The sequence below is a fragment of the Camelus bactrianus genome, chromosome X (assembly GCF_048773025.1).
Source record: "Camelus bactrianus isolate YW-2024 breed Bactrian camel chromosome X, ASM4877302v1, whole genome shotgun sequence".
NCBI classification, from domain to species: domain Eukaryota; kingdom Metazoa; phylum Chordata; class Mammalia; order Artiodactyla; family Camelidae; genus Camelus; species Camelus bactrianus.
Window position 1 is genome coordinate 29,025,400 of NC_133575.1, and position 27,567 is coordinate 29,052,966.

Here is a 27,567-nt window from a genome sequence, read left to right on the forward strand (position 1 = left end):
TTTCCCTTTTTAGTCAAAATACTTGCTGGGAAGGACTACTGGCGTGGTCCTGTGGCATTTCTTTTATTCTTAATAAGCCAAATGTTCCTCAGTTCCATCAAACTAAAGTAAAACTAAGAGGAAAAGAAAAGTAACTTGGAATAAATCATTTCAGGCCCACAGGCCAATTCACTTTGGATTCACTCAGGTGTGTTTATTTTAATAGCTGATCTGAAGGCACGTGAGTTACCACAGCTGACCAGATTTTAAACAGAAAAGCGTAGAACTGAAAACTAAGCACGCATGCAGCATGGAATAATAATCAAGTTAGGCTTCTTAAAATGCTAAATGCCAGAAAACCTGAAACCATTAGGGCAAAATCCACAGGACAACACAGGCTGAATATTCTGTTTCTCGGGGGCTTTTAAGAAGGCTCAGATTCTGAGGTGGCTTTCTAATCAAAGATGGGTCTTATTTGACAACATGTGTTCTTCCCAAGATATTCGGGTAGGTTTGGTCAAGATTTTTTTTTTTTTAAGAAAAAGCATATGTTGTCAGCTGAAGTCCAGGATCAGAAAAAGAATTTGTTCGCTGGGTAAAGGCTGAGCTGTAACAGTGGGCAACGGTTGGAAAGTTACCAACTACTTTCTGGGCTCACACACAGCAGAGACGTATTAAATAGGGTGCCCTGCACAGGCGGTCTGTGGGTGAGAGATTTCCATGCTGCTCACCTCTGGAAGAGAGCTGAGTATTGCGCGCGATGAAGAGAGGCCAGTGGGCGGAATAATGTGTGGGGAGATAGGCACGTAAAAGGGTGAAAGGCTCTCAAGGATCTAGGGTGGCTCCAGGGAGAGGCGTGGTAACCCCGGGGGCTGGCAAGCTTGGCTCCGCGCCAAGCTGAGCTGTCTTGAGTTTGTGTGGGTGCATCCAGGAGCCTCGAAGACTCCCCTGCCACTGTTAATACACAGATCTCAAGAGTGGAAAGCTCTAGCCCGGCACCCTGAGCGCTAGGTCTTCAGGACCAAGGCGGCGGAGGCCCCGCCCCGCCCCTCCTCTCCTAGCCCCGCCCCGCCCCTCCTCTCCTAGCCCCGCCCCGCCGCTTCCCACCGCCCTTCCCGGCGGCTCCTGGCTCCAGGCTCCTACCGAGCTCCGCGGCAGTGGGAGTGCGCAGGCGCGATTGGCGGCTGGCGGAGAGCGGAGTAGCGGCGCGGGGCGCGCGGTGAGTGTTGTGGCCGCGCGGAGCTCGCTGCCGGGGAGCGTGGTTCCGGCCGAGCGTCCCGGGAGGGATAGGGGAGTGTGCGGGTGACTGCCCGGGGAACCTTCGGTCCTGTAAGGAGAAACCTGCCAGACATACGGTAGCGGGGTTGGCCGCATTGCCGGAGGGTGTCCGGCCCCGGCCGCGTGGGCAGCAGAGTGCGTGTGGCGGGAGCGGGCGAGGGTGTGTGTGAACAGAGAGATTGAAGGAAAGGGCTCCAGAGGCTGAAAGTCCGGGCTCAGGCTTGGCAGGACCGGGAGACTCGCCAAGGGCGCTGGAGGGTGTCCCAGCTTCAAGTTAAGTATCGCCGCTTGGTGCCCCTGGGCGGCGTGCGTCCCGGGCCCACCCCTTCCCCCACGCTGCCGTCTTGAAGTGAAGAGTTGCCAGGAACGTTCCTTGTCTCGGGAGGAGGGAATGTAGGGGAGGTGGGCTGTCGCCCCAAGCTAGTGCCAAGGAGGGCGTGGCGTTCGTGTGACTTTCTTCACCCCGCTCCCGGGAATGTGTCCGTCTTCTGGTACATTGTGCTCGTGGACGTTTTAACAAAGGCTATGACTGTTTTCTAGGCAGTGGCGGGTGACAGCGGGGGCAGGTCGGTGGAGGGGAGCTCACGAGTTCGCGGTGCGGCCCTGGGGAACCGGGGAGGGAAGCGGGGCAGGCATGGGGGAGTTGGAAGGAGGGGAACAACCTTCCTGCCTCAGCTTTTTCCTCCTCCCTGGTCCGCTGATTTTGATCAGAGGTACAAACAGCCTCGAGAGGAGTATGAGTGGAAATTAGTGTGTGTGTTCCGACTGGCTGCAGCCATTGGTTTTGTAATTGTGCTCTTGATGTATTTTCTAAGTGTTCCTTCAGGAGAAAGGCGAAACTAATGGAATTTAAGAGGAAATAATGGGAAGGATGAAGAGTTGGAGTGTCAAAACTTAGAGCTAAATTAATGCCTTGAGATAGTCATAGTAGAAATTAAGACAAACTTTGAAGGATGTGAAGGTGCTAAGGTCAGGGTAACTGGAAAGTTGATTAGGGTGCAGTTGGTGGTTTCAATCAAGAGTGGATTATTGGGTGCGTGTAGATGCCGCCAATTTCTTCGGCAGATTCACCTTAGGAACCTTAAAAGTGATATTGGAGATATAAAACAACAGGGAAAATACTGTAATTTTGGATAAGGTTCCAAGGCTTTCATTTTCAAACTTAGGGTCCTTATGAAATGTAGTATATGTGTTCCCAAGCATGGAGTTGATATTTTTACTCATTTGTTTAACTTAATACAACAAAACAAACAACTTCTTCCTCCTCCACCCCTTTCCCTTGATTATGAATCCTGCTTTATAAACATTTACTTTCAGATCTAAAGTGTGTTTAAAGGCACAGTCCCCTCTCCAACCCCCCAAACATGAAGTGATCAGGATTTCTTCTGTTATTGTCATTTTACTCTTTCTTTTACTGTTACTTAAAGTTAAATGCCACTAATATTAACCAAATTTGGGGAGGGAGGTGTAAGGGATTTTTTCCCCCTTTTCCAGTGCCTAATGAACTCTTATTCATCCTTCCAGACTCAGCCCAATTCACCCCATGGAAAAACTTGCCAAATTCCTCAGAATGAATTAATCACCCCCTTTTGTGTTAAACTGGTACCAAATGACCTTATTTCCTTCTTGGTACCAGAACTTCAGTTTTCTGTGTAACCCCAATGCTTGGGGCTGCTGGGCATGTACTAAGTGACTAATAAATGCACTTACAGTTAATATATGCTGTTAGAAAGATAGTAATTTGTATCACATAAAGTTCATGGGACAATAGAAGGAATTCAGAATGCTGAAATTATATTTACTGTTTGAACATTATTTGGGATGTGGATAAGAAATAAGTATGGAAATATGTCCCTGTGTAGTAATCTGTGGTTTATCCTTCTAAAAGAGGTGCAAAATCTTTGCAGATAAAGGCAAAATAGGCATCAGAAAAAGGCCAAAAATTGTTTTAAAGGTCAACTTCTGATACTGAAACTAGTGAAAAGTCAACATGAAGTGAAGATTAATCATTTGTAGAAAGAGACAAATAGGGTGCTGCTGGAGTTTAGGAATTTGTAACTGGATCAAGCTGGCCAGATGGTGTCTTCTGAAAACTAGTTTAACTAAAGAAGTTGTAACCTATTAGATCAGTTAGACTAATTGATTGTATTCTTCCTAGATCGCAAGGTGATTTGAGTATTTGGCTAGTGAGTCTTCATATTAAGCCTCAATAGGCTTCACCTGACTATTTTGGCCAGCCAGGTGTCTTTACCAGCATCACTTGCCTTCGAGTCACCTCTGGCTCGTAACAGGGATTATCTTCCTCTTGCTCCTTACCAACTCAGGTTTGTCACCCCAACACCTAACTTTCGCCTGGTAAATGGATTTACCCATTGGAGGGAATGTCATGAGCAAATAATTAATTTATAAGTGAATAGAATTGATACTGTAATTTTAAAATGAGTCAGAATTTGTTACTTGGTTACTCCAGCTTTCTGTGCCTGCAAAGCAGAAAACTTATCCTGGCAACCCTCTATTAGTAAACTTCTAAGTTTCTTAATTTATCCCCTCTCCACCTAAATGTGAAAGCTCTTTTTCATCTCATTTTTTTATATAATATTAACCATTGAACCCCCCCTCCAACCCAAACATTTCACATTAGTGCCTGGGTTTTGTGAATAAAACTTGGGACTCAGAGAGAATGAGTAGCATCCATAAAACTTACTTGAAAAAAAAGTTCTACATTCTCTGTTGTCTGTAGATGCACTGAAAAAAAAAAAAAAATTCCCAGCCACTGTAATTAAGGCTTCCTACTTAAAACTTTCCTCACCTGGACTTTCTCCCCACACTTCTGGTTTTTTTTTTTTTTCCTCTAACACTTTAGCCAGACAACATCAATCACTTCTGTTGAGTCATTTTCTTAGGGTTCTGTCCAAGACTCCCTTTCTTTCCTTCTCTATGCAGGAAACAATAATACGGTGGTCAAGGGTGTGAAATTTGGAGGCAAGGTGTTAAACATCTTTGTCTAAGTGTCAGTGTCTTCATCTGTAAAAACAAGTATAATACCTGATAAGTGAGACCAGGTACATTAACAACCTATCATAATATCTAGCACATACTAATTGCCTAAAAATGGTAGTATTGTTGTTTGTAATTGCCATTTCTTATGAGAGCTCTTATTTCAGTAGCAATTAACTTCAAAATATGTATGTATTGACATCTACTGTGTTCGAGCTTCAGTCCTGTGGTTGTAGATTCCTCCCATGTATCTAAAATAGATGGCTCAGCACAGTGGTTCTCAAACATGAGCGGGCACAGTAATCACAAGAATGCATAGTTTTCTGGGCTCCACCCCCAGAGTTTCTGATGTCTGGGATACGGCCTGAGAATTTTCATTTCTTACAAGTTTCCAAACGATAGTGATGCTGCTCACCCTCGGATGACATTGAGTGGCACTGATGTAGTAGGTGGCATTAAGACAAGTTGGCAGGGAGGAAGGGAGAGGAGCCCAAAAGACCAAAAAGATATTGAAGAGAGGAGTGTGCTTAAAGCTGGTGGTATCAGATATCATTTAAAGTTTGGAAAGGATAGGACTAAGAGAACACAGTTGGATTTGGTGACCAGGAGCCTTTTTGTTTTTGGTATGTCAGGTGCAGAAGGTTGATTTCATTATACTTCTCAGTTGGTGGGACATTATCATTATTATAACCTGAAAAAAACATGGGAGGTATTTAAGGTAATGGTTCTTAATCTGAGTTATGCATTAGGCTCTCTTAGCTGTTTTCACCAACATACTTAGATTTAGTGCCCTTCCCTCCAAGGTAAACCCATCAAATCAGAATTGCAGAGTGTGGAAACTGGGCATGAAAAAATTCCAGATTTTCATGTACACCCTGGTTAAGAACCACTTTGAACAATGTTGGTCAGGAAGTAGATGCAGTGAAGATAAACACATTTTTTGGTAAATTGTTGATGAAGGAAGAAAGGAAGAAAAAAACTGGAGTTTGAGAATTTTAAGGGATCAAGAAAATGGGAATGTGTAACGAGAGGTGAAAATCCGGCTGGAGTGTTTGAAGTAGTGTAGCCCTCAGGGAATATGATTGGTAAGTAGAGACTGGAGCCAGAGAGCAGGAGGGAATGGAATTGGGCACCAAGAGAATAGAGGGGAAAAGAGTGAGTGAAGAAAAATAAATCTAAAGGTAGAGACAGGAGAACTTGAAGGAATAATCTGTAAGGGAGGTGTGTTTGCATACTACTCTTCTTCAGTGGAACTTAAATAATCCATGAACTCTGGATTCTTTAAGTTTAATGATGCTGGTAAATAAAGTAGTCAGTACAGCTATTCCAGCTACCTCTAATGGCTGCACAATTGTGTTTTTTCACAACTGTTCTCATTTAGAGTGTTTTTTTTTTTAATTAAGTCTAGACACACTGCTGTAATGCTGTTGCCCTAGTACTTGCCGTAAGATTGACATATCATAAGTATTGATGTAATTATTATTCAACAAATGTTTGTGTGCCTCTCAGTTTCCAGGCATTGTTCTAAGCACTGAGGACACAGCAGTGAATAAAATACTTGTATTTTATTTTTATTGGAAATTTCTGTCCTCAAGGAGCTTACATCTCATTAGAGATAATAAATAAGTAAAATATAAGCATGCATTCTCTCTCTCTCTCCACACACACACACACACACACACACACACACACACACACATATATATATATATATATATATGTAATGTCATATAGCATTGCATTCTTTGGAGAAATACAAAGTAAAAGAGAATAGTGAAACATCTATCTATAGGTATTCACCTATAGGTGAATAGAGACTGTTGGAGGATAGTGATCAGGGGAGACTTGACTGTTAGCAAAGACTTGTAAGAGGTGAGAAAACCACTTACTTGGAGGAGGAGCTTTCTGGGCATAGAGAACAGCAAGCAAAGAGGTCCTGAGGTGGTACCTTTTTGAGACCGTTTTGCTAGGAATCAAAAAACAGTCCTTGTGGCTAGAGTAGCATGAATGAGTGGGGATGAATAATAAGAACCAGGGTCAGATAAGTAAGAAGGTGTGTTGGAGGGCGGGAAGGTCATGTAGGATTGTCCAGCTCATGGTGAGAGGACATTGTAAGGAGTCAGAAAGAAGGCCATGGAGAGTTTAAAGAGAGAAGTGATCCAATCTGATTTCTGTTTTGCAAGGATCGATCTGAGTGCTTTGTGGAGAATAGAGTGCAAGGGGATCAAGAACAAAAGAAAGATCGGTTAGAGAAGAGGTGGTGAAAGCTTAGGTCAAGGTAGTGTGATGTTGGAGGTATGATAAATGATAATTTCCTGCTCACTTGTTGTAAATGGAATTGGAAGGGAATTGCGACAGAGGATCAGAGTCAAGGATGATGCCAAGGATTTTGATCTGAGCAACTAGAAGGATGGAGTAGCCATTTAGTGAGATATGGAAGATTTTTGGAGAAGAAAATTTGAGAGAAAGAAGACCATGAATTTAGTAATAGGCATGTTGAGTTTGAGATGACTATGTGATATCCAGGTGGAATTCAGGAGAGCAGTATGGGTGGACGGGAAGCTCTGGAAATGGATCAAGTCATTACAAGGGAGGAGAAGGAGTCATGCCTTTGTTTTAAAAAAAAAAATCAATGAAGTGTTAAAAAAATGTTTTATTGAAGGACAATTACAGTGTGCCAATCTCTGGTGTATAGCACCATGTCTCAGTCATGCATATACATACAATATATTCATTTTCATATTAAAAATTTTTCATTTTACTGTTTTTTGTTTTATTAATTTTATTCAGTCAATACACACAATTTTTTTTATATTTTATTATTAATTGTATTGAACTATTTTTTAGAGCATTTGAGGTTCACAGCAAAATTGAACAGAAAATACAGAGTTCCCATATACCCTCCGTGCCCAAACACACACAACCTCCTCCACTATCAACATCCTGCAGCATAGTGGTACATTTGTTATAAGCAGTGAACCTGCACTGGCACATCATCACCTAAAGCCCATTGTTTACATTAACATTCACTCTTCGTGTTGTACATTCTGGGGGTCTGGACAAATGTTTAATGGCATGCATCTACCATTGTAACATCATACAGTATAGTTTGCTCTAAAAATCCTCTGTGCTCTGCCTCTTCATCCCTGGCAGCCCTGATCTTTTTGATGTTTCCATAGTTTTACCTTTTCCAGAATGCCATATAGCTGGAATTACACAGTATATGAGCATTTTATATTGGCTTCTTTCACAGAGCAATATGTGTTTAATTTTTGTCCATGCCTTTTCATGGCTTGACAGCTTATTTCTCTTCAGTGATGAATAATATTCCATTATCTAGATATACCACAGTTTATCCATTAACCTAATGAAGGACACCTTGGTTGCTTCCAAGTTTTGGCAATTGTGAATAAAGCTGCTATAAACACCAATATGCATGTTTTTGTGTAGACAAAAGTTTTCAGCTCCTTTGGGTAAATACCAAGGAGCACAATTGCTGGATCATATGGTAAGAGTATGTTTAGTTTTGTGAGAAACCACCGGAATATCTTCCAAAGCAGCTGTACCATTTTGCACATCCACCCACGGTGAATGAGAATTCCTGTTGCTGCATGCTTTCACCAGCATTTGGTTTTGTCAGTATTTTGGGTTTTGGCCATTCAAGTAGGTGTGTAGTAATACTTCATTTTAATTTGAAATTCACTAATGACATAAGATATTGAACATATTTTCATATGCTTACTTGCTGTTTATATATCATCTTTCTTGAGGTGTCTTCAGATCTTTTGTCCATTTTTTAACTAGATTTTTCTTTTTCATATTGTTGAGTTTTAAGAATTTCTTGTATATTTTGGATAACACTCCTTTATCACATGTCTACTTTGCAGATATTTCCTCTCATTCTGTGGCTTGTCTTCTCATACTTTTAAATTTCTGCTTTGTGAAAGACAATGTTTTAATTTTAATGAAATCCAGCTTATCAATTATTTCTTCCACGGATCATACTTTTAGTGTTGTATTGAAAAGTCATTGCTATTTCCAAGGTCAGTTAGATTTTCTCCTATGTTACTTTCCAGGAGTTTTATAGTTTTGTATTTTACATTTGGTCTGTGATCCATTTTGAGTTAAATTTTGTGACGTATGTAAGGTCTTTGTCTAGATTCATTTTTGGTTTTTGTGAGTGTTTGGTTGTTTCAGCACCATTTGGCCCACTATATTGCCTTTGTTCCTATGTTATTGACCAGTTGCCTATATTTATATGGATCTATTTCTGAGCTCTTTCTTTTTTTTCCATTGATCTATTTGTGCTCTTTCTCTAATACCACACTCTATAGATTACTGTACCTTTATAGTAAGTCAGTAAGTACGGTCAAGTCAGTCTTCTAACTTTGTTCTTTTCCTTCAATATTGAGTTGACTGTTCTGGGTCTTTTACTTCTCCATATAAATGTTGGAATAAGGTTTTTGATATACACAAAATAACTTGCTAGATTTTTATTGGGATTGTGTTGAATACATTGATCAACTCAGGAAAAACTGACATCTTGACAATATTGAATCTTTCTGTCCATGAACATGGAATAATTATCCATTTATTTAACTCTTCCTTGATATCTTTTGTCACAATTACAAGGAATTTTCCTCATAGATTTTGTACATATTTTGTTAGATCTATACATAAGTAATTCATTTTGTGGGGAGAGTGCTAATGTAAATGATAATGTATTTTTAATTTCAAATTCCACTTATTTATTACTGGTATATAGGCAGTTAACTATTGTATATTAATCTTGTATCTTGCAGCATTGCTATCATTTGCTAATTAGTTCCAGGAGTTTTTTTTGTTGTTGTTGATTATTTTGGATTTTCTGCATTGATGCTAATGCCATCTGTGAACAAAGACAGTTTAATTTCTTACTTCCCAACCTGTGTAACTTGAAAAGGAGTGATGAGAGGGGGCATCATTGCCTTGTTCCTCATCTTAGTGGAAAAACTTTGAGTTTCTCACTATTAAGTATGATGTTAGCTATAGATGTTTTCTTGTAGGTGTTCTTAACAAGGTAAGGAAGTTCTTCTCTATTCCTAATTTGCTGAGAGTTTTTAATCATAAAACAGTGCTGGATTTTGTCAAGTTCTTTTTCTCCACTACTGATACGATCATGTTATTTTTCCCCTTTAGCCTGTTGATGTGATGGATTACATCAGTCTTCAAATGTTGAAGCAGCCTTGCACACCTGGATAAATCTCACTTGGTCATCGTGTGTAATTCTTTTTATACATTGTTAGATTTGATTTGCTAATCTTTTGATGAGGATTCTTACACGTATGTTCACGAGAGATACTAGTCTGTAGTTTTCTTTGCCTGTAATGTGTTTGTCTGGTTTTGGTATTAGGGTGATTCTGGCCTCATGAGTTAGGACATATTCCAATGGTTTCTATCTTCTGGGAGAGATTGTAGAGAATTGGTATAGTTTCTCCTTAAGTGTTGAATAGAATTCACAAGTGCGCCCATCTGAACCTGTTGCTTTCTGTTTTAGAAGATTATTAATTATTGACTCAATTTCTTTAGTAAATATAGGCCTATTCATATTGTCTATTTCTTCTTGTGTAAATTTTGGCAGATGGTGTCTTTCAAGGAATTGGTTTAATCTACGTTCTGAAATTTGTGGGCATAGATTTGTTCATAATAATCCTTTATTAACCTTTTAATGTCCATGCGATCTACAATGATGTCTTTTCTTTCATTTCTGATATTGTAACTTGTCTCTTGCTTTTCTTAGCTTGACTAGAAGTTTATTGGTTTTATGGATCTTTTTGAGGAATTGGGTTTTGGCTTTGTTTATTTTCTCTGTTGATTTCTTGTTTTCAATTTCATTGATATCTGCTTTTATTTTTATTATTTCTCTTTTGCTTACTTTGAATTTAATTTGCTCTTTTCTGGTTTTCTAAGTTGGAAGCTTAAATTTGATTTTAGATCTATCTTTTTCAGTGTACGCATTTAACACTACATTTCCTTCTAGGCCCTACTTTCACTGCATTCCACAGTATTGAGAGTCAAAGTGCCACAAGGCAGGATAATCAAGAGCTCTTAAAAATGCTCAATGGTTGCTTTGCTTTCTCTGTTATTGGGTGGTAATAGCTGGTATACATCTTTTCAAGCTCGTTCAAATACTTATGATGAATTTTTGATAGCACTCATTATCTTCTTGAAAGGCTTGGCAGTTAAATGAGCCAGAATTTCAATCACAATTTGAGCTGCTTAGGTACATTTTTCAGTGCCTCGGAATTTAGAATCTAGGAACATGTATTGTGTTTTACATTTTTAACTTGGAGTGAATTCCTTGTGTTCTGTTTTTTCCCTCCTTTCAAAATTGTGTTTTAGAAGATGTGTTATTTTCTGGAGTCTTAGGTAACCAAACCCTTCCTTTTTGAGTGACAAAACCTTGTTATTCAGAGCTCTGTATGCTCTGTGTATTTGTTCCAGTCTGGCTCCAGAATGCCTGTTCTTTGTGGTTTGGTTTCTAATGTTATGCATTACAATTTTGTTAAAAAAAAAATCCATATGACTAACTTGCCACAGTAATCCTCTCTGACATGTTTGCTTCAGGGAGAAAGCTGGCAAAGTTAGAAACACATGCCTAATTTTCAAATTTGCTGTCACTGCAGAAAAAAAGTTGATAGAATATGTTCCTGGTTTTTTCCTCTATAGTAGCGTTACTCATGGGACCAGAATAATGATTTTGGCAAGAATATATTTACTCTTCTGTGTAATTTTATCATACTTCAGTATCTCACTCATTTTTTTCCCTAGAATTTATCAAGAAAATATCATATAGAGAAGTAAAAAAAAATTCTTTCCTTAAACTCATAAGCAGTCTGAAAATATAAATATTTTATTGCATTAATATGAACTATATTGCAAAATTAGTGTTCCTTGAATTTTAAAGTTCCTTTAACTAAAAATGCAAATGATAGATATTAATATTTATTATTAACATTTTCTTTATACTTCATTCTTTAAACTATGAACATTCACTCAGTTTATAGAATTGACCTTTGCAAAGTTTTGAATAGTCTATTCCCACTGCTCTTATCCTTGTTCAGGGGTTCATTATTTTGTAGCACTATACTCATATCCTTTTTACTAGTCTCCCCAGTCATTTCATACCACTACTTAACCCAGTCTGCCCGTCCACAGATAACTGAAAGCCTCCAGCCTGCAGATACTACCCTTCACAGTGCTTCTAGAAAAGCCATCCACCCCTGAAGGCTTAACTCTTCACTTTCTTAAAGGTTGTATGTGTCTAACCTTTCAGAGTTGCCTTCTGCTTTTTTCTGTCTGAGTTCCTCATTTGGATTAGAGTTCTTAACAATTTAACTGGTGCTAATTCTCTGCCAGAATCTCAGCCTCATTAGCCAGGGGTCAGAGCGTCTCTACCGTCTTTGTCTCCTTGATCTCTGTCTGGTTAGGACTGGGCAGCAGGATTCTGAATACTCCCAGATTTCTTGCCGCTCCAGTGGGGGGGCCTCTAGTGTACTTCTTTAGGGCTGATAAGAGGAAGAGGATACCAGGGCCTTCAAAAGACCAGGAACTGCGGTAAATCCTGTTTAGAATGGGATTTTGTTTTTTCCTCTGGGACCCGAAAACACTCTAAGCAACCCTGTCCTTCACAGAAGTATAGTGAGTTCATTATTCAGAAAATTGCCCACGTTATTTTGTTTCTTATCTTTCAACCAACTCCTGGCCACACAGGTTATCTTTCTTAATAACGATAATAACAACAGCAATGACCTCCGCTATGTTGTACTGGCTATTTTACTTCTATTTTTTATTACCTTGTAGAGAATATGACATTTATCCCCAGTTTATGCTGAGGACACTGCAGTTCAGAGAGGTTACGTGCTGAAGATCACTCTAGGGTACGTGGTAAAGCTGGAATTCCAATCTAGGTCTCTCTAACACTGAATCTTGGAGCTTTTTTTCAGGAGGCCCCAATGCCTGAAGTATGTTTTTGGTCTGCCTCCTCCCATTCTCAGCTTTACACAGTAAAACTCTTGAGTTTAAGGAGAGAAGATGTATATTGGACACTTACTGTGTGTGCACTTCGGTCATCAAACATGGTTTAGCAAACATTAAGTGCTTAGTGAATGTTGAATGAACTGATGAATGAATGAATGAGAGGATACCATGTAAATCTGTTAGAAAGGGTAATCTCTGCTTAACACAGTGGCAGGCATGCAGTAGGTGCTCAAAAAATATTTGTTGAATTGAGATTATCCATTCAAATATTGTTGAAGTAATGAGATTATCCATTGTACCCTTCTATTAAAACATAATGATGAATATAAGTATTTGAGTGATAGGCCTAGTCTTGTGGTGAAGAAAAGATGGGCTTTAATAGATGTTTTTTTCCTTTGTATCCTGCAAATTGATAGCATACGGTGAACTCTACTTCTAGCAGAAGGCTTCACTTACCTACTTCATCTTTCCTGGCTGGATAATAGGCCATAAGTTGTTTTGTGAGTTATTTTTCCTGTTCCTTCCTGTCCGCCCAGTGATGCTGTGCAGTTAACTGTACCCTAATTCTCTTGGCCTATCCATGGTTTCCCTCCTTGTGCTCTAGTCACTGGACTGTTCAGCTGATGGTGTTATGTTTTTTCCTGTTACATTACCACAATGACGTGGTTTTGCTTCTCTTTTTTCCTTCATCACACACTAGGTAGGACCTGTTTGTCTAGTACTGTATATGAATTGTCTTCAGACAGCCTTAATTAAATCAGATGCTGTCTCTGTATAATGTTGGCAAAGAAATCTAGAGCATTTCCTTCCTACATTTAGTCATATTAAAGAGAAATTTTTAAGGAGTATTTCATTCTTTTTATTCCAAAAATGTTTACTATAATTTCTACATAGTATTGATGGAAGCTATGGATTCTGTTAAGATGACCAAAAGTTGATGCTCACCTGGCCTCCGTTTTGGCGTAGGTAAATCTTTGTTGCTGTCCATTGTAAGCAGTTGTGTCCATTACTTAGTGATCATCCATTGTCTGTCTGTCCATCTCTGTATTTAAAGAAATGTAATTCAAAGTCATTTTGTTGCAGGTTTCTCAGCTAGCCAGGACTAAGGCAGACTGTGTCAGAGAGCCCTGATGTGGATTTGTTTACAGTCTAAGGTTCTAGCACTGTCTGGGGTAGGTGCTTCTGATTATAGTGTGCTGGTTGTTTTAGAACCATAGCCTTTGATCTGACCTTGCTCTGTTTGACCAGAAGCAGTTGTATTAATTCCAAGGAGTATTACAGACGCTGAGAGTATCCTTCTGTAGGACCAAGAGTGGCTCGGGGAGTCATAGAGCTGGTACACTGCTTCCTTCACTGTGCACTGTACATACCTCCTAGAAGTAGGCCCCCGTTTCAAGGGTGCCTCTGTTTGGAGTGGTTAATTCCATTGGCCTGCATGGGTAGGTGGCAGAGGCTATTCTGTTAAAACTTTCATACTTCCTCTACTCCTCTGTCACTTTCTTTTAACTAATTCAGGGCCCAGCTGAAATGTTCAGTGTCACCTCTTAGTAGCTGCTTCAGAAATCTTAGCATTGAATATCATTCTCGTACTTCTGGTTCACAGAGAAGCAGATAAATTCAGCATATTGTAGAAAAGCTTCTTTGTACAGCACCCTGGCCACCTTGCATATCTTCGTTCAGGCCACAGGGGCAGTGCTTGACCATAGTCTGACTCAGGTCTTGGCAAAATGCCCTGTGATTCCTCCTGGAACAAGGGGAGATAAGCAGCCTGGTGAGGAGCTGCCATGAGGCAGTTTCTCATAACATAACCTTGTGGGAACCTGTCATAAGTCCATTTCTCATCCATCTCCTAGTTCAGCTGAGTTCAGGAGTTTCCACCTTGTACCCGGTGGAGTACGACTTCAGGTATCTGTGTAAGTCTGTAAAACTGCTTGGGTATAGTTTAGAGGTGGCTCCTTGACAGCAGCATGACACATCACTTGGACGTCTGTCATCTGGCCCCTCCTGTTTGATGTCAGCATGTGGGATTAAGGACTCAGTGCCCTGACACCATGCTGATTTTGCTTCTGCCGTCTCTGCAAGTAATAAATTGAATCTTTCAGAGCTCATTGTCCCCTTACCAGCCTAATCTATGAAAGTGTGGCAAGCCCGCCCTAACAGCTGAACTAGTAATGCTTGTGGCCCCCACGGCCATTGTGTTGGTGCTTTGGGAATGTCTGACTGTGTGACACAGTGGGGCTCTCACTAGCCAAACACTCAGCTGCTGTATGTACCATGGAGTACTCTTTGAGCCTTGTACTTGTCTCTGGGCAGAATGGGGCCCCCGATCTGTAGGTGGACAGAAGCCATGGCTTTCTATTGAAATTACCATTTTTCTCACGTTGTCAGGCCAGGGAAAACACCAAGATCTGCTCATTAGAAAATCTTATTCATACAACTGGAAGGACCACACAAATTCTGAAGCTGTCCCTTCCCCCCACCCAGACATCTCCCTAATTATGGTAGGAGACAAAGAACAACCACAGTGTTGGGGCCTCCTCAGAATGGTGTACTTTAAGTGATGCATTGCTACTCAGGACGTGGTTCCCACTTGCTCATAGATTCTGTGGTATTTTGGTTTCCAAAGAAATGAAAAGTTTCACCATACAAACATCTACAAAACATTTCTGTTCTGGCATTGTATTTGGGAAAAATTGAAGACCACATGGAGGGTAATTTCTTCTTATATATTTTTGAAAAATTTTCTACGGTACTTGTTGATTTTGCATTATGATCTTTTTAATAGAGACGTTTTAAGGCTATAAATTTCTCTCTAAGCACAACTTTAAATGCATTCCACAGATTTTGTGTTGTATTTTCACTACCATTCAGTTCAAAATGTTGTCTAATTTCTCTTGTAATTTACTTATTTTTTATTTTTTGTTTGGTTGAGAGCTTTTCATCCAAATGCAATCATACACATTTCCCTACATACTACTGTAATTTTTATTCTAATACAGTAATACTCCTTCTATTTTTTAGATCCCTTTTGTAAGAGAAGTTAGTATATGTGTAATTTATTTTTTGGTCCAATGATTATTTAGAGTTTTATTATTTACTTTCCAAATATGTAGGGTTTTTCTGGTTTACATATTGGTGTTTGTGGAGAAAATGTTAACACAGTGGGTCTGTTTGCTAACTCCTTCATGTCTCTGAGGGAACCTGGAACCATGATTGACTCTTGGTCAACCCCCCGGAATATGGCCTTCTGCCTGTTTTTATGTTAATGGTTGATTTTGTTTTGTACACCAGGAGCAATAGACCGTGCTGTACCTGTTTGTCAGAACTGCTTTGTACAAACATCCAGATTGATGAAGTGTACCTAGTTTAATTGTTGGGGTCCTGAGTTTTGGTACCATGGCTGGTCACATAACAGAATATGCCTACTATGACCAGCCCTCCATACAAGCCATGAACCCTGCGACTCCGTTGCTCTTTCTGGTCTTCCCTGGGCAGAGATACTTGGCATATGTCCCTGTATTTTGATTCTAGAGAGGAAGTATGTATAAGAATTCTTTGTCTCCCTGCTCTTGATTCTACCCAGTGCTTGTCTTTTTCGTGCTGCTTTTATTCTGTACCCTTGACTGTGATAAATCTTAGCCATGAGTATAACCTACTGTTGAATCTTTTTGGTGAATCACAAATGTAAGGGTGGTCCTGTCTGCCCTAAAACTGTATTCTAATTTAGTTTTATTGTGGTCAGAGAACATAGTCTACATGATTTCAGTTTTTTTAAGGAAAAATTACTGAGGCTTGTTTTATAACCTAGAGTATGGCCTCTCCTGGTAAGTATACAGTGTAAACCGGAAAAGAAAGTATATCCTGCCATTATTGGATGTATTGTTCTATAAATACCAATGAAGTCAAAGTAGCTGATAATGTAGTTCAGGTCTGCGGTTTTGCTGATATTTTTTTTTTCCTAGTTCAATCCATTGCTGAGACACAAGTGTTAAAGTCCCTAGCTGTGATTGGAGAATTGTCTATTTCTCCTTTTAATTCTGTCAATTCTTGTTTTAATATTTTGAAATTCTGCTGTGGAATACGTATACATCTGGATTGATGCCTTTCTGTTGAATTGACCCTTTTACATATGAAGAGTCTTCCTTTATCTCTGGTAATACATTTGGTTTTGAAATTTGTCTTGTGATATTAATGGCCATTCCAGCCTTTTGCTTCTCACTCTTTGCAGGGTATGTATTTTTCATCTGTTCGTTTTAAACCTATTTATATTGTAAACAATGTATGCTTGTGTGGTTTGTTTTATTTTTGTCTTCTGACAATCTGTAACAAACTCTCATTGGAGTGTTTAGTCCAGTGATCTTTAATGTAATTATTGACATGACTGGTCATAGGCCTAATATTTTTTTTTTTATTTCTACACATCTCCTCTGTTTTTCCTTCCTCTTTTCCTGCCTTGTTTTTTGAGTATTTGAATATGTTTTCAGAATTCTGTCTTACTTTTTCTATTGATATTTTAGCTATTCTTGTTTCGTACTATTTTTATAGTGGCTACCCTAGGGATTACAATATACAAACATAACTTTTCACAGTCCACTAAATTAGTTAATAATACTACTTAGTACATTAGTTAATAATGTACTACTTCAAGTAAAACATGGAAATCTTACAAACTTATTGGCCCAGACTCCTGTCCTTTTTGTTATGGTTGTTACATGTACATGGACACATACACATATATATATACTCACACATACACATATATGCCACAAGACACTGTTATTTTAGTTTTAAACAGTTATTTGGTTTATAAAGAATTTTAGAGAAGAAAAGCAAAATACAGTCTTTTGTATTTATTCAGCCATTTGCCATTTCTGCTGCTCTTTACTCATTTTTGAGTGTCCCATTTCCATCTGGTATCATTTCCCTTCCATCTAAATAACTTCTAGCATTTCTTACAGTGCAAGGCTGCTGCCAAAAAACGCACTTCTTATAGTACAGGTCTGCCAGGGACAATTGCTGTTAGTTTTCTTCTATCTGAATATATTTTGTTTTCACCCTTCAGTGATATTTTTTGCTGGATGTAGAATTCTGGGTTAACATTTCCCTTTTTGCCCCAAGGTTTTAAAGATGTTGCTCCAGTCTTTCTGTCCTCCATGGTTTCTGTTGAGAAGTCGCTTTTGTCTGTGTTCAGATCTGTTTTGGGATGGGCTGTTAGGAGTCCAGCCTGTGTAAGCATTGTTCAGGGTCTAGTCAGAGATGTGAGTAGTCAGGACTTGGGGATCTACTCTTTAGCTCTTTCTCTTCAGTGCTCATGATTTCCTGGATTTCTTAAACCTGGTTCTCCAGGTCTGCAGGACTGGATTTTTCACATGTGCTCACTTCTGCTGTGAGCACTTGGGCTGCACCCAGACCCTTTTCAGCCCCACCATCTCCCATCCTTCAAGTGAGGGCAGTCTGCCAGTGTCTGTCTGCTTCTCTTCATTCACCAGCATCTTTTGGGTGGCAGTTCGAATCTCAGTTCAGAATTTGTTCTTTTGCTTTGCATTTTTTTTCCCATAACAGTGTAGTTCAGTTAGAGATGTGGGGAGACAGGGTTTAGGGATTCCTTCTGGGGTTCCCTCACTTCAGCATTTTCCCAACTCAACTTTTCTGGTTTCCTAGGCCAGGATAATGTTGGGCTTTCCCACATGCGCACCCTCCTCCACTGGCTGCTGCTCGTCAGAAATGCTGCACTTAGCCCCAGGCCAGAAGCCGTGGTGATGAAAACTGGTATAGCTCCCTGTCTCTTCCTCCCAGCAGTTGTGAGTTCCCTGGGAGATCTGTATGCTTTTGTTCATTATCCAGTACCTTAAGTTCGTTTCTCTTTCTGTGATAGGTAGGCTGTGTAGTTGTGTGTATGTGTTGGGGGTGGGAGGGAGAGAATGCTATAGATTCTGAGTTTATCATACCCAGAAATGGAAGGTATTGAGGACTATTTCCATGAGGGCAAAAAGCCAACTTACTTTGCTGAAATAACCTCTTAGAAACCAAGACCATGTGTTCCTTTAGTGAATGTTGGTAAGATAGAACCTTGTGATGCGCTAGCCTGTTGTTTTCCATACAAAAAGGAGTAGAAGAGACATTTTAGATAAGTAGAATCCTTTGAGGGCTATGAGCAACTTACATCATCCCACCTCACTAAGTTGTATTGGAAATAGAATAACTTTCACAAAGCCTAGAGGTTTTTTAAAAGACCTATTTACAGCTGTTTTGAGCCAAATGCTAGATTCTACTCTGCTCAGTACAATGCTTGTAACAGATGTTCAGTAAACATTATTTCACCATAATAAATGACTCACTATTAATGAATTAGCCAAGAGTGAGCATCTTGATTATCTCAGAAATATGATTAAAGAAATATGTTTGTATATTTTTCTTTATTCATGTGGATACACAGCTATTATATTTCAAGTCATTTTAAATGAAAGATTAATTTGTCCATGATAGACTTCATTATATAGTGCTATATAAATGACTTGTTTGGGTGGAAGTCCCTGTAATGATTCTTATGTCTGACTCATTTGTTGAAGGACTGTAGGGAATAGTGAGCTAGATAATTAAATAAAGTTCATTCTGTAGTTTCTACCTCATATGACAGCCAAAGTAAACGAGATTATTAACTTGAACACCTTAAGAATACATATATTAATTAGGAAGCTTATAGAAAACATCAAAGAATTTACAATTATAGACTAGCAAAGAATTGAAGTTTATTGAATAATGGGGTTAAAGTGTTTTGGAGAGTATGTGCACCTACAAAGTATAAAATTCATCCAAATACAACTCGCAATACTTTTGGCTCATTACTCTCTTGTTAATTCACATCTAAGAGATTTTGTAGGGTCTTGGTATCATTATGATAAATCACTGGCTGTGCTGTAGGTGCTACCCACTGTTGAACAGGAATGAGATCAAAGCAGCCATGTTGGCCTATCACTAAAATGAAAGATTTGGCATCAGCTTGTAAGTGTGATTATTGTAAAAGAGATGCTGTATGGAACTATTTCCTGAGACTAATCCAAGTATTCAGTGTCATCACTCAGAAACTCCCTTCAGTTCTCTGTCCTAGGTCTCCATCTACTCAGTGCTGTAGGCAGATTGGTGGGACCCTGAGAAGGCTTAGGGCTTCTAAGGGGCTGTGGTAGCTGTCTTGCTATTGGCTCTAGTGATGCGTAGCTATGGATCCCCCCTATGCACCCTCTTTCCGGGGCTGAAATTCAGTGCCCCAAAACTGCTTTGAGGCTTTAATTGCATGAGTGAGCACTGAAAATGTGAAAACAATCATAGACTAGAATAACAAGGTAAGTAAGGCCAAAGAATGTTTTTATGGGTATTCATGCATGTTGCCAGCAGGATTCAATTTTTTCCCAGATGATTCTGAAAGATTTATTTATTCTTCCCCCTTTTTTTAGTTGCAGTATAGTCAGTTTACAATATTGTGTCCATTCCTGGTGTACAGCATAATGTTTCAGCCATACATATACATACATACATTCCTTTTCATATTCTTTCTCATTATAGATTACTACAAGATATTGAATTATAGATTACTACAAGATATTCCCTGTGCTATATAGTATGAACTTGTTGTTTGTCTATTTTATATACAGTAGTTAGTATCTGCAAATCTCAAATGTCCAATTTATCCCTTCCCAACCCCTTACCCCCTTGGAAACCATAAGTTTGTTCTCTGTATTTGTGAGTCTGTTTCTGTTTTGTAAGTAAGTTCATCTGTGTCTTTATTTTTTTTAGATTCCACATATGAGTGATATCATATGGTATTTTTCTTTCTCTTTCTGACTTACTTCACTTAGAATGTCAATCTTCAGATCCATCCATTTTGCTACAAATGGCATTATTTTATTCTGAAAGATTTATTCATAATATAATGAATTTGTTTGATTCTTCTGAGCACCCAGTTGCATTCGTATTGGTTCTGTATCAGACCACATCAATTTTGACCATTAGTTTTACTCTCCCATCTCTGAGGTAGATGAGTACTTCAGTTCAACAGGAGGTAAGGAGCTATATTTTCAAGGGACTTACCTTATGTTTCACAATGTCTGTGTGATAAGAAGAGCAGGAAGAAAGTATGTTTTAGAATAAACTGCATGAGGTGTTAGAATCAGAACAGTTATATGAAGTTTGGTGAAATGCTTTTCCAAAGAAAAATTTCTCCTCAAATTAATAATAAAATTGGTATGTGGGAGGAACCTTCCCTAAGACTGACCTTCCTTGGTAGCTAAAGTAAGACATTGCAGACAATTCAGAATCAGTTTCCAAGGAGGTGAGTAGATGGTGAGATAATTTTAAGTACTTAGGTCCTGATTGTCTCGAGAGGCTTTGGAGCTGTGAGTTGCGAAATAGACTGATTTGATCTCCTGGGACCTTTGCCAGGTTCATAATTACACCAAGATTTTTAATGATCACAAATGGCAACATGATGTCCTTCCCTTTATTCTAGGAGAGAGGCGATACCTTGATGATAAGGAACAAGGGTGGGTTTTAGTGCGGGAAACTTGGAAAATCTGACTTCTTATAGACCAAGCATAGCAGTATATCTTAGATACAGTTATGCAGCCACTGAGTTGTGACTACTTGCTTTATTGAGGTGGCCTTGAAAAAGTCCATTAGACTGCGAGCAACATGAGGGCAGGCTTTATGTCATTTTGGTAGTCATTGACTCTTGGCACGATGCTTGGCTGTGGTACATCCTTATACATCTTTGTTGGAAGAATGGGAAGTCTGTTGTATTGCAGCATCCTAGGTTTCTTTCCTTGTTTTAGCATGGGAATAGAGGTAGCAGTGTTGGACAGAAGGCGTGGTAAGATATACTTTCCCTACTGCCCCTGGCAAACAAGTCAGTTTTCAAGACTCTCATGTGTTCCCTGGTCTCTGAAGCCTTCGTATCTTTTCTGGATACCATTGACCTGACCACCTTCCCTTAAAGTTTCCTTTACTTCTTTTATAGCATCTGTGACATTTTTATTGCATTTTTTATGTGTATCTGCCTCTTTATACCACAGTGGAGAGCTCAGTTACAGTTTGTGTACCCTTGGTATATTAGTAGGAATGAGTTTGGCTATAACTAGTAGGAAATGCAATTAACAGAGGCTTAGATAAGGGTGTAGTTACCTCACAAAATAAGTTTGGAGGCAGGCAGTTCAGGGCAGATGTCTTCAAGGACACATCTCTCAGTTTTTCCAAACCATGAAGTTTAACATGTGGTTCTCATTCTCATGATTGTACAGTGGCTATACTCCACACCTCACATCTGTCTTCCATGTAGGATGACAGAGGACAAATGGTGGAAGGTTTTGCCAGAAGTATTTCCTCTTGAAAAAAAAGAAGACTTTCACCTTACATCACATTGGCTGGAACTGGATCACATGTACACCCTTAGTTGAAAAGGAGTCTGAGAACTTTTCCAGCCCTTCTACTAGAGAGAGGCTGGGGACAAAGACATTGTGGATGGCATTTGTGTAAATAGTCTACGATTTCCTGTTCATGATTGGGGTCTCCCTCAAAAATATCCTGGCACAATCAATTATATCACATATTGAACATATTGTAGCAGTGTGCTTACCATCCTAAATCTCATGGACAAAATCTGTTTCTTTCCTGTTCAGATTCTTTGTATCTGTTTTAAGTGTGGTCTGGCTCATGGTTTCAAATTAAACTTACTTTGGCCATTTTCAAGATGAAGGATATGGTCAGAGATGGAAATAAGCAGTAGTGCAAGAGAATGTGGTTCCAGGAACTTGACCCCAGTGGTATGGAAACCATTTAACTCTGTAAGTGTATAAATAGTCCACCTGCTGCCTAGGGTTCTGTGATTTCCAGATGTCCTTTAGCTTTCAATTCCTTTCTCCTTTTATGAAATGCATTTGATAGTGGGAGGGGTGCAGCACTTGATGGGTCCCCTTATTTGTAGTGAGAGTTTATTTAATTTCTGTATCAGCAAATTGTTTCTGGGCGTCCTCTGTTTAAACCAGTTGGAATGAAGCCAAGGGCCTCTGGGCACCCTTAGGACCCTAGTCTAATCCTTGCTGCTGCCGCCCCCACTCTTACTCTTTGTTACCTTCTTAAGGCACTCCTTCTTGAGATTCATTCCAGAGTTAATGGGCATTCCTTACTGTGTTCTCTAGATAGTTGTGAATTTTAATGTCTCTTTCTTTATCCAAATACAGAGCATTTGTTTTCAGCCATAATTCCCTTGTCCTTACTTACCACAGCAACAGGAAAACCCTGCAGTCATATCTCGTAGGTAAATCCCTTTCCTCAGAGACCAAGCTTTCCTCCACAAGCCTTCCATTTAGTTGTTCTAGGAAAGGTGGGAGCTTTTCTGAAGAGCACTCTATTTTTGAATTGCTTCTAGGAAACTTACGTCCAATTTGGTAATGGAGAAATTTTCCCTTTGAGGGCCACATATATAAAGAGGAAGAGATCAAATAAGGGCCACATATGTAAAGATTCTACTTAGAGGGTAGTTCCTTTGGGTAGACATTTTATTTTTGAGAGAAAGTGGCCTTCATACCTGCTTTTGAATTTAAGAACAGAGTGCACATGCCCAAAAAGAGCAGAGGACACGAACTGCTAACCAAAAGCTATAATTTCTTAAAAGAACTACAGCTAGCTCGTACATGTTATGAATTATATATTCAACCTGATTGTGATCAAGAAATTTTAAACTAAAACAATGAGATACCATTTTTAATCTGTTGAATTTACAAATTTGAAAAAGAAAATGCTCATACTCGTTGCTGACAAGTGTGGAGAGTAAACAGTCTTTAAAAGTTTTTTTAATTATAAAAGATTAAGTATACCAAAGAGCAGAGAGGCCAATATAATGAAAACTTCTGTGTCCATCATTTTATTTATTTCAGATATTTTAAAGGCCTAATCCTCCCTAATCTGGTTCCCTTTCCTTCCTCCCCTTTTCCTTCACTGTCAGCTTCCCTAAACCCGACCTGAGGCAACCACTCTGTAAACAAGTGCTCTTATCCACTGGTGGTAAAAATGAAATTGCTTCCCACTTTCTAGAGGACAAGTTAGCAGTATGTATCAATCACCCTATGAATTTAATCTTAGAAAAATCTTATAAAAATATAAATGGGTACATTTATCAACATTATTTATAATAAATGGAACCATCCTAAATGAATACCAATAGAGAACTGGTTAAATAAATGATAAATATTCATATAATGGTTTGTGAAGCAGCAATGAACATTTATGTGTGTTCCAAGTTGTCTGCCCTAAGTATGTATCAGTAAATAGATAGTATTTCCCATACATATCATGCAAGAATCAACATAATCCAATGGTAAAACATTTTTGTATTATGAACAGTTAAAGCAGAAAAAGAAGGAAGAAAAAGGAGATTAAAAGGTTGGTAGAGTTCATAATGAAAGAAAGGCAATGAAGTAAGTAAGCTGGTTTGTTTAGGCTGTTCAGGGGACTTGATGTCTTAGCCATCAGTTACTGAGCATTTTTTTCCCTGTGTCACTTGAGTGCTAGATGCTATCAGTGCAGAAAGACCAAGTGATGGCCTTATCCTGCAAGCAGCTTGCACTCTGGGGGAGATAATACGCAAAGAATTGGTGAGCAAACAGTAGAGAGTAATATTTAGCAGCACTATTTACAATAGCCACGACATGCAAGCAACCTAAATGTCCATCAACAGAAGATGAATGGAAGAGAAGATGTGATACGCACGCATGCACGCACGCACGCACGCACGCACACCATGGAATATTACTGAACGATGAAAAGAATGAAATAATGCCATTTGTAACAACATGGATGGACCTAGAGATTACCATACTAAGTGAACTAAGACAGAGAAAGACAAATATTATATGATAGTATTTATATGTGGAATCTAAAAAAAAAAATGATACGGATGAACTTATTTACAAATCAGAAACAGACTCACAGACATAGAAAACAAACTTATGATTACCAAAGGGGAAAGGTAGTGAGGGAGAGGGATAAGTTGAGAATTTGGGATTAACAGATACTACTGTAAATAAAATAGATAAACAGCAAGGACCTACTGTATGTCACAGGGAACTATATTCAGTATCTTGTAAAAACCTATAATGAAGAAGAATGTGGAAAAAGAATATATATATGCATAACTGAATCACTTTGCTGTACACCTGAAACACTGTGAATCAACTATATTTCAATTAAAAAAGAATAGTATTTGATAAATGAGTACTACAGATTTGAGTGCTACTGAAATTCAGAGGACAGAGGTTACGTCCTGCTGGGCAGATAGAAGTGCATGTCTGAGGGGGCAGGGAATTGTAGTAGTATCATTAATAATGGCTTTCAGATTCAAATAAGTCAAAAGGAAGGGACGTCATACTTAGTGAAGGGGAATGGTATGAACAAAGGCTTGGAAGTGAGAAAGTACATAGTATCTGTAGAGAGCTAGCTTGACTTGATTTGTAGGATTCTTGTTGGAGTGGAAAAACAGATAGTTGGGGCCAGAACTCAGCCGAGAATGTCACCCCTGACTTTGGAACTCTGATTCAGGTTTGCATGCAATTGTGTTTATTACTTTTAATTACAAGTCCCAGAAATGTTCATTTTAGTATCGGAAAATCCACTGTAGGACGTACGAAATTAAGTCAAGAGCTGAAAAATTTCTGTTCTTGGTTCAGTGCTACAGTGGGGACAGCATTGGCGTGAGAGTCAGGCCTAGGATGTGCTACAGGTTCTACCAAGTGGCAGCTCTGTAACTAAACCAAGCATTGGTTTCCTCATCTTGAAGCCAAGTGTGATATTTTTTGCCTTATATTACAACAAAAATTCTTTTTTTGTTTTGGCTGATTGATCCCAGGGCTGTCGTGCTTTGGTAAACTAACTTGTCAAGCTTTCCACAATGTGCTTCTGAGGTATAGTAATTCTTAGGGACCCAAGGCTACCCTCAGATAAACTATAGTCCTTCACTCTTAATTATTTAGAATGTTAGGATATTCTGAATTCTCTTGGCCTATGGGTTTGCTTATAAGCGTTTTTGTTTTCAGGGCTGCTGTTCTTTTTTTGGAGAAGGGCCAGCAGAGTGAGTCAGGATTTGTTTATAGAGTGGCCATCAGAATGGTTGTCTGAATCAGCCAGGTGCAGTTGAGTTTCCTTTGGCGTGGGCATTCCACTGAGCCTGGTGTTTTTGGTTGTATCTAGACAGTTTTAGGAAGCCATTCAAGTAGGTCAATTTCTAAATATATTGCACAAATATAGAGTACACTGCTTCTGTGCTTTCTTGCCATTGGCCTACTTAGAACAAAGAAGCTATGGAAATTGCGATGTAAAATACCTTAGAGTATTTACTATCTGTATGTTGAAGATACTGGTCATTACATTTCTTCTTTTGAAAACACTAGGGGTAATTTTTCTCTAATCTCAAAATCATTAGTAATGAGGCTTCTAGGCAGTTGGTTTGTTTTTATCGTAGGGATATCATGGCTCATGTAAGTGGGTTTTTCCTCTTGGCATTGGCTACTAGGAGGTTTATCTCTTCCTTTAACAAAGATACACAACCTTTCAGCAAGTTTTTCATATACAAATCTCAGTCCTCTGTATTCAGGTTGTGTTATCCTGAAACTCTTCTAGATTTTCCCCTTTGTCAGATTTTCCTCAAATGCTTTTTATTTTTAAATATTATTTTGTCTTCTTTTATTAGCTGACTTTATATAAATCATCTTGAATTCTTTCCAGAACTAGGAGGGTATAAGTAAATAAAAATAATTTGGTACTGAAATGTTAAGTTTAATGTACTGAAATAGTGAAAGATAGCATGATAGGTAAAGCAACAAGTGACTGTATGCCTAAAATAACCCCTGCAGTGAATACCTCGAGGTGTGCACAAGTTATATCTTATCCTTTCCTAGCTTCTCAAGTCTGTTTGTTCCACCTTTTATAGGAGAGGAAACAGAGTCCCAGAAATGTCTCCCAGCTCATTAAGTAACAGAACAAAGGACTAGCGCACTGCATATTCCTTTGATCAGGGTCAGTTCTCCCACACCCACCCTATATGATCCAACTCTTCCATTGCCATACCACCTCTATTTTATCGTGGAAAAACGCCAATTTTTGTGGTCTATTTCAGGTATTAAGAAGCAAGCTGATAAAGTGTGAAGAGCTGATAATTCCCTCTAACTTTCTTAGTAATGTGTGCCTCTTTGCCCCAAAGGATAAGATAGCTGTCTGTAGATATCTAAACTCAGGTTCTTCCATTATCTGTCCCAAGGAAATAATCAGAAATGAGAATAGCAGCAAATCAAAACTACAGTGACGTATTACCTCACACCAGTCAGAATAGCCATCATTCAAAAGTCCACAAATGATAAATACTGGAGAAGCTGTGGAGAAAAGGGAACCCTCCTACGCTGTTGGTGGGAATGTAGTTTGGTGCAGCCACTATGGAAAGCACTATGGAAATTACCTAAAAAACGAAAAATAGACTTACCATATAATCCAGCAATCCCACTCCTGAGCATATATCCCGTGGAAGCTCTAATTCGAAAAAATACAGCACCCCAATGTTCACTGCAGCACTATTTACAATAGCCAAGACATGGAAACAACCAACATGTCCATTGACAGATGACTGGATAAAGAAGCTGTGCTATATTTATACGATGGAATATTACTCAATCATAAAAAAGAATGAAATAATGCCATTTGCAGCAACATGGATGGACCTGGAGATCATCATTGTAAGTGAAATAAGCCAGAAAGAGAAAAACAAATACCATATGATATCACTTATATGTGGAATCTGGAAAAAAAAAAAAAGAAACAAACAAATTTATTTACAAAACAGAAACAGACTCACAGGCATAGAAAGCAAACTTTTGGTTACTGGGGGGGTTAGGGGATGGGAAGGGATAAATTTGGAGTTTGAGATTTCAGATACTAACTGTATGTAAAATAGACAAACAATAAGTTTCTTCTGTACAGCACAGGGAACTATATTCAGTATCTTGTAGTAACCTATAATGAAAATGAAAAAGAATATGAAAAGGAATATATGTACATATGTGTATGACTGAAACAATGCCGTACACCAGAAATTGACACAACATTGTAAACTGACTATACTTCAACTAAAAAAATTTCTTTTATTGAAGTACAGTTAATTACAATGTGTCAATCTCTACTGTACAGCACAATGTCCCAGTCATGCATATACATACATATATTCGTTTTCATATATTTTTTTCATTAAAGGTTATTGCAAGA

General features: G+C 38.8%; 1 protein-coding gene across 3 annotated transcripts in view; it reads left to right on the forward strand.

Moving 5' to 3' along the window:
- Positions 1–1,079: 1,079 nt before the first annotated feature.
- The window catches only part of PRRG1 (proline rich and Gla domain 1), a 103,379-nt gene continuing 76,891 nt past the window's right edge, over positions 1,080–27,567 (forward strand). Inside the window, exon 1 of one of the 3 annotated variants that reach the window (XM_010949764.3) lies at positions 1,080–1,198. The gene's annotated coding sequence lies outside the window, so the exon portion shown is untranslated. The other 2 variants (XM_045512677.2, XM_074358732.1) reach the window with 2 other exon arrangements.